This window comes from Rana temporaria, chromosome 2 (assembly GCF_905171775.1).
Source record: "Rana temporaria chromosome 2, aRanTem1.1, whole genome shotgun sequence".
Classification (NCBI taxonomy): Eukaryota; Metazoa; Chordata; class Amphibia; order Anura; family Ranidae; genus Rana; species Rana temporaria.
Genome location: NC_053490.1, coordinates 338,541,885 through 338,555,975, shown reverse-complemented (window position 1 = coordinate 338,555,975; position 14,091 = coordinate 338,541,885). Strand labels below are relative to the sequence as shown.

At 41.2% G+C, this 14,091-nt stretch overlaps 1 protein-coding gene across 1 annotated transcript in view; it reads right to left on the bottom strand.

The window, feature by feature from the left end:
* PLXNA2 (plexin A2) overlaps nucleotides 1-14,091 on the bottom strand; it is a 479,392-nt gene that overhangs the window by 108,395 nt on the left and 356,906 nt on the right. The gene's annotated exons all lie outside the window — the stretch shown is intronic.

Sequence of the window (14,091 nt, the reverse complement as noted above, 5' to 3'; positions counted from 1 at the left end):
CTTGTTAGAACATGAACACTGCAGAAAAACTGATTGACTCCTCGCATTGAGCTTCTCTGTAAGGAAATTGCTAGTAGCCGATATCAAGTCAAATACAGGTACTTACACTGCCCCCATGCCACTGTAAAATATACACCTGATGCTGCACTTCAACTCCACTGTGTCCCATTTTCCTCTCCTGTGCACCCCTCCTCCTCCAAGTCTTGCTTCCTCCCAAGAACAATTCAACCTCTGCAAGGAACTAGGTGTGTGGCCACAATTTTGTGGTTTCATTTTAACAGGCTTGCAGGGGATTAAATTAAAGTAATAGGACCCCTACAAACAAACATTACACATCTCTTCCTGGTACATTCTCCCTGTACAAAGTCAACTTGCTGCTTCTTCCACTGTGTAACTGGAGTAGTGACATGAGGGTTGCCAGCTGTCCATTAAATTGCAGTCTGTAAAAATCAGAATTTTTTCTCTAGTCTCTTAATAAATGTATTGTTTCATTGTATTACTATTTCATTCATATGTAGGTTAAGGCCCGGTTCACACCAGTGCAGATCGGATGCGGGTTTCCCAGCATTCAATTTGCATGACAGGAGATTGTGACCGGCTCTCCTGTGCCGATCCTGACCTCCCTGGGGCCCTAAGCAAAATGACATGGCATATTAAAGTTGAGAAGCGGGGGGGGGGGGGGCTATCGGAACTGACATCTTACATTAAAGTGAGAAGCGGAGGGTACTGACTTCTTACCTCTTCTCCCATGCAGCCATCGAGTTGAGAAGCGGGGTGAGGGGCCAAAAATGATGTCTCACCAGGCGGGGCCTCTAGTAATTTGGGGGCCCCCCTGCAGCTTTGCGGGGCCCTAAGTGGCTTGCATAGTGAGCCTATAGGGTGGAACGGCCCTGCGGCTCTTTATTGAACCAGTTCACACATCTCCGGAGCAGCTCTGGTGCAAATTTCACAGGAGTGCTGTGCGTCTTTTGGTCCATATCGGGTCCAAAATCAGCCAAAAATTGCAGATGAAATCAGACCTGAACCGGTGATTGGAGACGCAGGACACCTGCCATGAGCCGCTCCGTTCCTCAGTGTGAACCCCTAGCCTAAAGGTTTGACTCTGCATGTGACATTACTTAAAGGGGTTGTAAAGGTAAAAAAAAAACATTTCCCTAAATAGCTTCCTTTACCTTAGTGTAGTCCTCCTTCACTTACCTCATCCTTCAATTTTGCTTTTAAATGTCCTTATTTCTTCTGAGAAATCCTCACTTCCTGTCTGTAACTCCACACAGTAATGCAAGGCTTTCTCCCTGGTGTGGAGTGTTGTGCTCGCCCCCTCCCTTGGACTACAGGAGAGTCAGGACGCTCTCTACGTCCTGACTCTCCTGCTCGCCCCCTCAAAGGAGGGGGCGAGCATGACACTCCACACCAGGGAGAAAGCCTTGCATTACTGTGTGGAGTAACAGACAGAAGAACAGGAAGTGAGGATTTCTCAGAAGAAATAAGGACATTTAAAAGCAAAATGGAAGGATAAGGTAAGTGAATGAGGACTGCACTAAGGTAAAGGAAGATATTTAGGGAACAATTTTTTTACCTTCACAACCCCTTTAAAAGGTTACAATTTATTTTTTAAATAAAATGTATTCCTATAAAATTAAATATTAACCCTTAGTTAACCCTAATCAGCCCCAAATAACTCCTTACTCTCCATTAGCAATCATTTGTTTTTTCTATGCTTTTCATTTTTATTCCTTTTGTTTACGGCTTCATGTGTCATATAGGAAGTAATGATATTATAAAAAAAAAAAATGCTATAGATTACATATGAAATAATAAAGGTAACTGCAGCTCAGGGACCCAGTAATCTGTGTTGCAGAATATTAGCTCCAGAGTTCCCCCCATTTCTATTTCCAGCTCCACTCATCAACCTCTGGAGACTTTCCAACCCTAAAGCCTCGTACACACGATCGGATATCTGATGGAATCTAATCCGATTGATTTTTTTCATCGGATATCCAATGAAGCTGACTTTTATTAGTCTTGCCTACACACCATCAGTCAAAAATCCGACCATGCCAAAACGCGGTGACATAAAACACTACGACGTGCTGAGAAAAATGAAGTTCAATACTTCCGAGCATGCGTCGACTTGATTCTGAGTATGCGTGGATTTTTGACCGATGGACTTCCACACAATCTTTTTTTTCTATTGTTTTTTTATCCATAGGAACAATTTAAAACATGATTTTTTTTTTTCACTGATGGAAAACAAACCGATGGGATCCCACACATCGGTTTGTTCGATGGAAACAGTCCATCGGTCCAAACCGATCATGTGTACAGGGCTTAAGGCTCTGTCCACATGTTTACACAGTTTGCATACACACATAAGTGTGTTTCACATTGTAGTACTGTACTGCCATTAATTCTTAGTGATTGTAAAAAAAAATTAATACAATAAAAAACATGTCATACTTACCTGCTCTGAACAATGGTTTTGCATACAGCAGCCCCGACCTTCCCCTTCTGGGGACCCCCTACTGACGCTCTACATCCCTGCTGAGTGCACCCATATCAAGATGCTTACCCTTGTCCATAAGACACACATAGCTCAGTCCTGCCCCTGCTACATCCTCACTGGCTGTGATTGACAGCAGTGGGAGCAAATAGCTCCTGCTGCTCTCTCTGAGCCCATGAGGAGGGAGAGAGCCAGGAGTACAGCCTTTAAAAAAAAAAAAAAAAAAAGGACATGCACAATTTGCATTTTAGTCAACTAGGGACCCTATTGAAATGAATGGGCTACCCTAACACAACACACATTATCACACAAAGTAACGCTTATTAACGTGCTTTGCTTTATTGCACCGCAAAGATGTAAACATGGCCCAATACAAAATGGCACTATTTTTATTTTAATTGTTGGGTTTCAACAGAATTCTAACAAGTTCGCATGGATTGGGGGTTGATTGCTGATTGCAGTGGGGACTGAACACAGCACACGCTGACACTTCCCAACGTCTGTTTTTTACTGGTACATGAATGCAATTTGCAATTTTTTATTTGAATAAATTAGTTAATCTGCACAATCCGGAGCGCTCTTGCTTATTGCTCATTTTCAGTTTGAGCAATTTCAAGGGAAACTAGTTAGAAGCTTGCAAGGATTAGTGTAATTGCTTGACTGTGATGTGGATCCTTCCCTTTTTACTTTGTTTGTCTGATCTTGGTGAGCGTATCAGAGTTAGATTTTTTCCCTATTTATCTGTATCTTCCCACCATACATACTACTGCTCACGTAACGATATCAGTACAGACAGACTGGTTAATTAAAAGAAATTGCACAGTGTCACACAAATTTTCCTGACAATTTAAAGCAACTATGTTGCTTGAATGATTCCTGAAATAAAGGTCTCCTTAAAAAGAAGCAGCTAGATTCTTACCTCTTCTGTTGCCCACACTGTTAAAGATTTTTTAGAAAGTGGCACTTTTGAGAGTGACGGGACAATCTGCTGGCAGTGGGAGGAATCACAGAGTGCAGGGGGGATCAGGAAACAAACTCCCAAAAATGTTAGCTTCTAATGCCCTGTACACACGATCAGAATTTCCGATGGCATAAAATCCAATGGAATTTTCTGTCGAAATTCCGTTCAAGCTGTCTTGCATACACACTGTCAGACCAAATTCCGACCGTCCAAAACGCGGTGACGTAAAACACTATGGCCCGGATTCACAAAGCACGTACGCCGACGTATCTCAAGATACGCCATCGTAAGTACAAATGTGCGCCGTCGTATCTATGCGCTGACCCAGAAACCAAGATACGCCTAAAAATAGGCTTCATCCGACGTAACTTGCCTACGCCGGCGTATCCTGGGCGCATATTTACGCTGGACGCATGTGGCGCTCCCATTGATTTTCGATTCAAATATGCAAATTAGGGAAATACGCCGATTCACAAACGTACTTGCGCCCGGCGCATAATATACGTGGTTTGCATAAGTCGTACGTCTGGCGTAAAGTTATTCCCCATATATGAGGCGCAACCCATGCAAAGGTATGGACCAGGGAACATAAGCCATCGTATTTTACGTAGTTTACGTATTTTACGTTGGACGTGAATATGGCAGTGATCCGACGTATCTTATGCAGTTGTTCCGACGTGATTGTGAGCATGCGCACTGGGATGCGTCCACGGGACGACGCATGCGCTGTTCGTTATATGTATCTGTCTGGCGCTCGGCCATGGGGTCACGCCTCATTTGCATGGCTCACGCCCACTTCCACCTACGCCGACTTACGCCTTGGAAACCCAGAGCAGATTTGGGAGCAAGTGCTTTGTGAATTCGGTGCTTGCCTCTCTGCGCTGCGTCGGCGTAGCGTAAAAAAGATATGCTATGGCGGCATAAATATGCGCCGATGTCTGTGATTCCGGGCCAATGACGAGCCGAGAAAAATGAAGTTCAATGCTTCCGAGCATGCATCGACTTGATTCTGAGCATGCATGTTTTTTTCTCCGTCGGAGTACCACACAGATGATCGGAATAAAACATGTTCTATTTCTAAACTCCGACGGGAAAAAGTCTGATGGGGCCCACACACGGTAGGATTATCCGATGAAAAAAGTCCATTAGACATTTCAGTGGAAAAAGTGTGCTGCCATTCAGTCTGACTTTTTTCATCGGAAATTCCGATCGTGTGTACAAGGCATAACAATTCTTCAGTGGGCAACTACTATTGCAGTGATCAGTGGCACAGGAAGGAGGAAAGATGAGTATCTAATAGAAAATAGTCATCTAAATACTTTATTTGATTGCCAGTGTTATTATTAAATACTGTAGATCATTAAGTTAATACGTTTTATAAGTATCCGTAAGGTAATTTATTTTTAAACCTTCTGATGTCTGCAGGAATTTCTGGTGTGTGTGTGTGTGTGTCTTATTATAGTGTGTAATATTTTTAGAACACACCTCATTTCTTTCTTTCTTTGTTTTAAGTGAGGTGAATTCACAAAGCAATATAGACTGTGGCGTGTAAAGCTGGCCATGCATGCACCGAAATTCGGATAGTTCAGCAGGGACTGGCAAAATTTCAATCCATCTATTGATCGATTTGTGTACAACCAGCCTGTCGGGCTTCTCCTGAACAATCAGAGTCACTGGCTATAGCCAGCAACACTGCTCCTTGTACTCAGATGGCAGGGAAGGCTCCCACTGTCAGAATACAATACAATGGCAAAGATTCCCCCCATCCACATTCAGTGTGTGGATAGGGGGAAATTGGATAATTTTTTCGCTCAATCCACTGGTTCAATGAAAAAATAATGATCAACGTATGGGCTGCTTTATACCTTGCTTTTATGGATGAATTAACTCCTATTCTGACAAAAAAAACTCAAACAGAGTAGTGTCAGATCTTGGCATTTTCTTCTAACCCCCCCCCATCCTACTTGTCCATTACTATGACTCTGTGGCCAATAAAATGTGAAGGAGGTAGAAATTAGAGGGCAATCAGAAAATGTTAAAGCTTGCCTGTAAAAACAGCATACCATTCAGCTATAAATACCGTATTTATCGGCGTATACCGCACACTTTTTTGCCCTGAAAATTTTCAGGGCAAAATCGTGGGTGCGCGATATACGCCAATACCCGCTTCCCGATCCGTGTTTGAATGCCTGCGCCGACATATACCGAGCGCAGTATACTCGGGTACTGCGGCCAGGCTCGGCTTCACTCGTAGTCACGCTCTGTGACGTTTATGCGTGAGAAGCCGAGCCTGGCCGAATATACCCGAGTGTACTGCGCTCGGTATACGTCGGCGGAGGCTTCAAACTGAGCGCGGGAAGCAGGGATTCGACATGAGGACAGCGCGGGAGAAGCCGGGAGGACACCACCGAGGCCGCAGGCGGACGCCGGACCGGACGAGGACGCCGATGGACGCCTGGCAAGACACCAAAACTGTAAGTAGTAAAATGTAATAAAATGTTTTTTTTACAGGATTTTAGGGTCAAAATTATAGGTGTGCGCTATACGCCGGAGCGCGCAATACCCCGATAAATACGGCACAATCTGTTTGTACTTTATACCTGCAATTTTTTATTCTGCTTGATCACACATTATTTTTAAACCAATTTTTAACACACAGCCTAGCAACTGCAATCTAATGCTTAAGAATTTACTCCCAAGAAGGTCAACAAAAATGGACCATCACTATAGTATGTAAAAATTATGAATTCCTGATTTATTAAAAGACAGAGAAGGACATTTTATCATTGACAATGTATTTGGGTAAGGCTTATCATGATGACGACTCAAGAACCACCCAAATGTCATTGTGAACCTTGTAAAGGCCAGCCATCACAATGTAAAGGTCACTATGTAATTGCGATTCCCCTGGGTTAAGATTTTAGATGTCTGGGAACTACTCTCTTTCTCTGCCATAAAAAGTATACCTTCAGTTATTGAAATGACCCCAAGTTGATATATTTTGTACCAATGTGTTATAGATAATAAAAAGTACAAAGACAGCAATATGATAGCAATCATAGCAGGCTATGCAGTGCTTGTGTATCTGTTGTATGTCTTCAGGTCCTGTGGCATTTTCAATACAGAAAACAAGTAAATAACTAATGGGAAAATCTCAGATCCCTGATATTCCCCAAACTCCACATTTCAAAAACCATCATAGATAAGTTTATAGGAGATATTCAATTAGAACTGGATATGATGAAAGTTTTACTTAACAGAATATAATCCGAAATACCTTATGGCATAATTTCAGTTCAATGTACTCTCCTTAATTTATTACATAGCACTGACAGTTAATATAGTGCTTTATATATTATACAATCACATTTTAGTGATTTTTGTTTATGCCCTCAAGGATCTTACAAACTAAGGTCCTGAACTGCATACATACCTGCACACACCAGCTAGGACAGGAGCCAATTAATCTACCAGCAAGTCTTTGGAGTGTAGGAGTAAACCAGAGAAAACTTACACAAGCAAAGGGAGAACATGCAAACACCATGCAGAGGGAGAACATGCAAACACCATGCAGATAGTGTCCTGGCTGGATTTTTACCAAGGACCCAGTGCTGCAAGGCAAAATCTGCAATTTATTTTCCAAATTGCACTTTATCTCCTCACCTGATAAAAACAACAAATCGGCAACCTGGCAATCCCATTAAAATAGTAAAAAGGTACTGTACCACTGCACTTATTTAATCAGATACAAACCAATGTTTTTCTTCCTTAAAATGTCAGGAGTATGGTAAATTGTTAAAAAAACTTTATAGGTTTTTAAAATTTACATCAATCAACAGTAAACTAAACAGTCTGAACAAATCATAAGATTTTGTAAAAAAAAGTAAAATGTTTCTTTATAGTGCACAATAAAATGCTTATGTTATCTAGAGCTATGACAACGAGGATCTCCTAGTCTTTAGCTAACAGGCTGTCTGTGGGTGTTTTTCACTGAATGAACAATCTGCTTTGTGGAGGGAGATCAGAGTATCAAGGATCTATATGCCTTTAAAGACAGTGTCTGCAAGTAATAGGACTTCCCTGCAGAATCTATGAATCTAAAATGGTACATGCCCTCACCATGGGACCCATAAGTTAGTGGATATTATTGCAGTAGCAGTGCCTAAAGTTTAGCCTTACATTTGTAGCCCTCCCATGTGGGTTGGTTACCCCAGCAAATAATTTAATTACATAATGATTTTTTTACAAAGGATCTTGGCAAATATCCAGGCATCAATGTTAACTGGGAATATAGGCATTACGTTTCTTTTGATACTTACTGGACTTTAATATCAGTACACTGAGCACCTCCAGCACTGATACATTAAGTAAATGGTAAGTAGCACAAAAAACACAAATGATTTCTGAAGTCTCCAAGATGACCTGTTAGACCTCGTACACACGATAGGTTAAACAGTGGACAACGGTCTGATGGACCGTTTTCATCAGTCAAAACCGATCGTGTGTCGGCCCCATAGGTTATTTAACCGGTTAAAAAAAAGCCAACTTGCTTTAAATTTTCCCGATGGATTCCTAACCGATGGGAAAAAAACGATCGTTAGTAGGCACAACCATGGGTTAAAAATCCACGCATGCTCAGAATCAAGTCGACGCATGCTTGGAAGAATTGAACTTAGTTTTTTTCAGCACGTCGCTGTGTTTTACGTCACCGCGTTCTGACACGATTGTTTTTTTAACCGATGGTGTGTAGGCGCGACGGACCATCAGTCAGCCTCATCGGATGGACTGATCGTGTGTACGCGGCATTACAGTGCCTTGACAAATTATTCATACCCCTTTTATTTCCCACATTTTGCATTTTGCCATGTTACAACCAAAAATGTATTTTATTGGGATTGTATGCAAGCCCGAAAAAAGGTGCCACATAATTGTGAAGTGAATGGAAAATGATAAATGGTTTTCAATTTTTTTTTACAAATAAATATGTGAAAAGTATGGTATGCATTTGTATTCAGCTCCCCTGAGTCAATACTTTGTAGAACCACCTTCCGTTGCAATTACACCTGCAAGTCATTTTGGGTATGTCTCTACCAACTTTACACATCTAGAGAGTGACATTTTTGCCCATTCTTCTTTGCAAAAAAGCTCAAGCTCTGTCAGATTGAATGTAGAGCATCTGTGAGCAGCAATTTTAAAGTTTCAGATTCTCAATTGGATTTACGTCTGGACTTTGGCTGGGTCATTCTAACACATGAATATGCTTTGATCTAAACCATTCCATTGTAGCTCTGGCTGTATGTTTAGGGTCTTAGTCCTGCTGGAAGGTGAACCTCTATCCTAGTCTCTAGTCTTTTGCAGACTCTAAGCAGGTTTTCTTCTAAGATTGCTCTGTTATTTGGCTCCATGCCTCTTACACATAAACTCCTATTAAGATTCCCATGACCAGCTTCCCTGTCCCTGCTGAAGAAAAGCATCCCCACAACATGATGCTGCCACCACCATGTTTCACAGTGGGGATGGTGTGTTATGTTAGTTTTTCTCCACACATAGTGTTTTGCTTTTAGGCCATCGCATCTCGCATCTCGCCAGTGCACCTTCTTCCACATGTTTGCTGTGTCCCCCACGTGGCTTCTCGCAAACTGCAAACAGGACTTCTTATGGCTTTCTTTCAACAATGACTTTCTTCTTGCCACTCTTCCATTAAGGCCTGATTTGTGGAGTGCACAACTAATAGTTGTCCTGCAGACAAATTCTCTCGCCTAAGCTGTGGATCTCTGCAGCTCCTACAGAGTTACCATGGGCCTCTTAGTTACTTCTCTGATTATTGCTCTCCTCGCCCAGCCTGTGAGTTTAGGTGGATGGCCATGTCTTGGTAGGTTTGCAGTGCCATACTCTTTCCATTTTTGAATGATGGATTGAACAGTGCACAGTAAGATGTTCAAAGCTTGGGATATTTTTTTTATAAACCTAACCCTGCTTTAAAAACTTCTCTACAACTTGTTTCCTGGCCTTCATGATACGGTATGTTAACAATGGTTCTCTAACAAACCTCTTAGGGCTTCACAGAACAGCTATATTTATACCGAGATTAAATTACACACAGGTGGACTCTATTTACTAATTAGGTGACTTCTAAAGGCAATTGGTTACACTAGATTTTAGTTAGGGGTATCAGAGTAAAGGGGACTGAATACAAATGCACACCACACTTTTCAGATATTTATTTGTAAAAAATTATTTATCATTTTCCTTCCACTTCACAATTATGTCCCGCTTCGTATTGGTCTATCAAATAAAATCCCAATAATATACATTTATCTTTTTGGTTGTAACATGACAAAATGTGGAAAATTTCAAGGAGTATGAATACTTTTTAGAAGCACTGTTTTTTGATAATTTATGCCTGACAAAAAACAAATAGTAACCTGGTTCTAATCCACTTTTCCAAATGATGATCACTGATGATCATCTAGTTATGCCAGGGCAATATGATTTGAAATGGAATAAAATTACATATGTATACTGCAGCTGATAGAAGTCTAATAAAAAATAAACACGTTTTATATTTCAAAGCAAGGTTACAATGAGATACGTGTAACTATTAGTCTTTGAACCTGGTGAAATAGGCCTGCAGACATACAATTATATGTCAGATTTAATATCTCAGAGACTGGGGGTAAAAACATTAGACCTGTTTTAGAAATTGTTAGGGTATGAGTTGCTTTTTATCCATCCACTTACTGCAACTGGCAACCATAGAATTTCCAGAGTAAGCTTCCTCAACATCATTTACTGCATTTTTTAACGTGAACATATTTACTTAAAATGTTTTATGTTTGTTGCTAGGGAAGTCAAAAAACGACTCCATGTGTAAAGGTAATCTACACACTACAAATCTGGATGCACTTTCTTCATTAGCTTCCTAAAAGAATGATGAATCAATCTGCCTTATTAAACACCAAAGCAGTAATAAAGAATCCTCAAAACACAAAAAAAGAATTCATCATCATCATCAACAACAAATAAATGGAACCATTTCATGACAGTCATTATTAATGAATACTCAGCTTTATACATTGTATAAATGAATACTCAGTAAATATACATTATATAAAAAGGTTTTACCATATGTACACAAGTAGCCTCATAACTAACAAATCACGGAAATTGGCAAGCTATAGCATATTTGTCGCTAAGACATTGTTATAAGTTGTTGAAAGGTACACAACCATTTTCACTATCACAACATAATTATCTGAAAAACACTTCATTCCCAATATGCATTTTAACCTGCCCCATTTATTAGTCTGTGACATGACACTGTGCCACATCTTGCATACAATTTTTTTTATCCAGCAGTAAAGTAGTACAGAAATGTATCTAATTTCTAAATTGCTACCATGTTTGTTTTATGGTTGCACTTGCTTTGAAACTTGACTTTAGTCCAAATAATTTGTGAAAATGTCTGTGTTTGCTGATTATTTTGCATTCCTAGCATTGTGTTGGGTAGCTATTCAAAATGAGTGGCACAACAAGACAGCAGTGTTCAAAAACATGCATAACCTTGCATTTCTGAAATGTAATGGTATAAATCTGCCCTTATATGTTACAATATAAGGGGATTATCAGCTGTGACTGGAGATTACTGGAGATTTTGAACTGTAAGTGAGGAAGGTTTCTTTTTTTATACTGTACCATGCTTAAAATGACAGATGTTTTTTCTAAATGTATACAAAGCTGATCTCTTAAGCAAAACTACACTATTCCCCCAGCTGCCTACTTTCCTTAAGCCTAGTACACACTACTAGTTATTTTTCGTTCAACCCAGCAGGGCTGAATGAAAAAATAAAAAACTTACAGCTCAGAATCCGATGTTAGTACAACATTCTCTTCTGTTGTGCTATTGTGTTCTGACAGGGGAATGCCGCCCCCTACCCCACCAGAACACTCAGGTCAGCGCTCTCAGTCATTATCTGAAAACGCTGATCAGGAGCCAATCAGCAGACCTTTTTTGGTTATGCCACTTCAACAGAACCGGCTGAAGTACACAAAGGCCTCTTCTATTGTTTACAACCTGACTTTAGCACTAGCTGATATAGGCATGGTACCAGTAGCACAAAGCATATATGTAACCTATATTTATAAAAGGAATCAAGGTGTTTAACTTTGAGTTCTTTCTCTAATCTCTAGTGGTAATTGTGCTTATACAGTACCCTGACAACTGTACCTTTTGGCTGTAATTTCTCTGTGAAAAAAGCAGTGCACTTCTTGGTGTGTGAGAGTGCCTAGGGATTTCTGTGCCTATTGTCTCAAGGCTCATGTCTAGAGTGAATCTAGGACACTGCTGAATCTGACTGCTAATAACAGGAGTGAGATTTGGTGATGTCACTTGCTTCTACCAATATGGAAGCCTCCATACAGAGACATAATGAAGAAAATGACAAGGTAAGTCAGTAACAGGAAAAGATCAAGATCACAGGCAATACTGGTGACAGGCCCATTGTTCTTTGCCTTTTTTTGGCACAGCTTCCAAAGTTCAGTTCCTCTTTAAAGGGACTGCTACGAGGATACATATAAGAGAATTATATGCAAGAAATATTGTGTTCACCTACAAGGGTTTATCAAAAGATAGATGATGTCAAACAAATCTACTTTTTGGACTTTGTTAAAGCATTTGGTACAGTTTCCCAGAGGTGACTAGTAAGTAAATGAAGGTCTATTGCTCAGAAAATTCAATTTGCTAATTGATAGAACTCTTACTCTTAAGACTGCATTAAGAAAGCATTGATCAATATTTTTTTTCATTCTAAATAGTTCAAGGAGTTTGCATCAGTTAATGAAATATCCAAACCTGCATAAAATGAGAAGGAAATCACATTATGCAAGAAGCCCTAGCTATGGAAAATACAATGTTGCAGGAAAGGCCATCTCATTCACAGTTGCACTGTGGCACTGAATACAACCTGTTATGTGTGTGGTGTAAACACTCTGGCAATAACACATTACTTAACCACCTCAATACAGGGCACTTAAACCCCCTTCCTGCCCAAGCCATTTTTCAGCTTTCAGCGCTGTAACACTTTGAATGACAATTACGCTGTCATGCTACACTGTAACCATGTGAATTTTTTATAATTTTCTTCATACAAATAGAACTTTCTTTTGGTGGTATTTAACCGCTCCTAGTTTTTTTATCCCCCCCCCCCAAAAAAAAAGACCAACGTTAAAAAAAAAAAAAACGTTTTCTTCTTCTTCACTGATGGGCACTGATAGGCTGCACTGATGGGCACTGATGAGGCAGCAGTTATGGGCACTGATTAGGAGGCACGGCTATCCCGCACTTATGGGCACTGATAGGCCGCACTGATGGGTGGCACTGGGCACAGATATGCGGCATTGGTGGGCACAGATAGACTGCACTGGTAGGTAGAGATATGCTGCATGGATAGGCAGCACTGATGTGCATTGATGGGTGGCATTAATGGGCAGCAGTGATGAGCATTGATGGGCAGCACTTGTGGGCACTGATTGCTGGCACTGGTGGGCACTTAATTGTAATCAGGTCACAGCCGGTCACATGGTTAAAGAGCCGCGGCTGCGTCTTTTTACACAGATCGGGGTAATGCCATGTCCTAGCAACACGGCACGGGCAGGGGCGCGCGAGAGCGGTCTTTCTGGGCAGCAGTCATATGACGACCACCCAGGACGAGAGCCGCATCGCCCAGCAGTCATTTGACTGTGGGCGGGTGGCAAGTAGTTAAACTACATAATAATGCTAACATAAATAAAATGTTTAAATAACATGGGGATACAACAGTCATGTCTGGCCATACGTCTCTATTAACTTCAGAAGTCAGATCTGCAGTATGTGTACAGCATACCTATGTGGATACAATGAATAGATTTTCCTAATTGGCTGGATTTTTTTTTAATTTGCTAGGAAAAGGTATAGATCACTTTGGGTTGATAGATGAATGTAAACACGGTTTATCCAGGTTTGAAAAAGTAAAAGGTTTTCGGTTAGAGATTTACAAAGACCCACATGTAATGCTTGGTGCAAAGTCAAAGAACTTTGTTAGGAGCAGTGGTGGCCTGTCCATTAGTGGTGCACGGGCGCCACCCCCCCATCCATGCATCCGGCCCCTAATCTACATGCAGGGCGCCGGATGCATGGATTCCAATGGGGAAGGGTGTTTTTTTTTAAGCATATGATTAGGGCCAGAGGCTCTAATAGGCTACAAAAAGGGTGGTTTTGGGGCACAGAGCACTGTGCTTCAAGCCCACCCATTTGTGTGACAATAGCAAATGAATATTCGCTATTTTCACATTGAATCTCCTTCCCGCCAATCAGGAAGCGGGTTGTGAGTTCCCAGTTGGCCAAAAGGAGAAGTCATCCTATTGGACTATGAGGAGGAAGGAGGAGGAGAAGGGAGGAGACGCACGGCTGAGGAGATGCATGTAAAACCCGACCGACGGAACCAGGACACAGAGGAGACTGAGTGGGGAAGCTGCCGCCACCTCCTTCACCTGTCAAGCACAGGGTGACTGAGCTGGAAATCTGGAGGGTGGTTATGATGCATGGTGTGGGCTGGAGAGACAGGGGAGCATGGTCAAGTCCATCCGCTGCGAC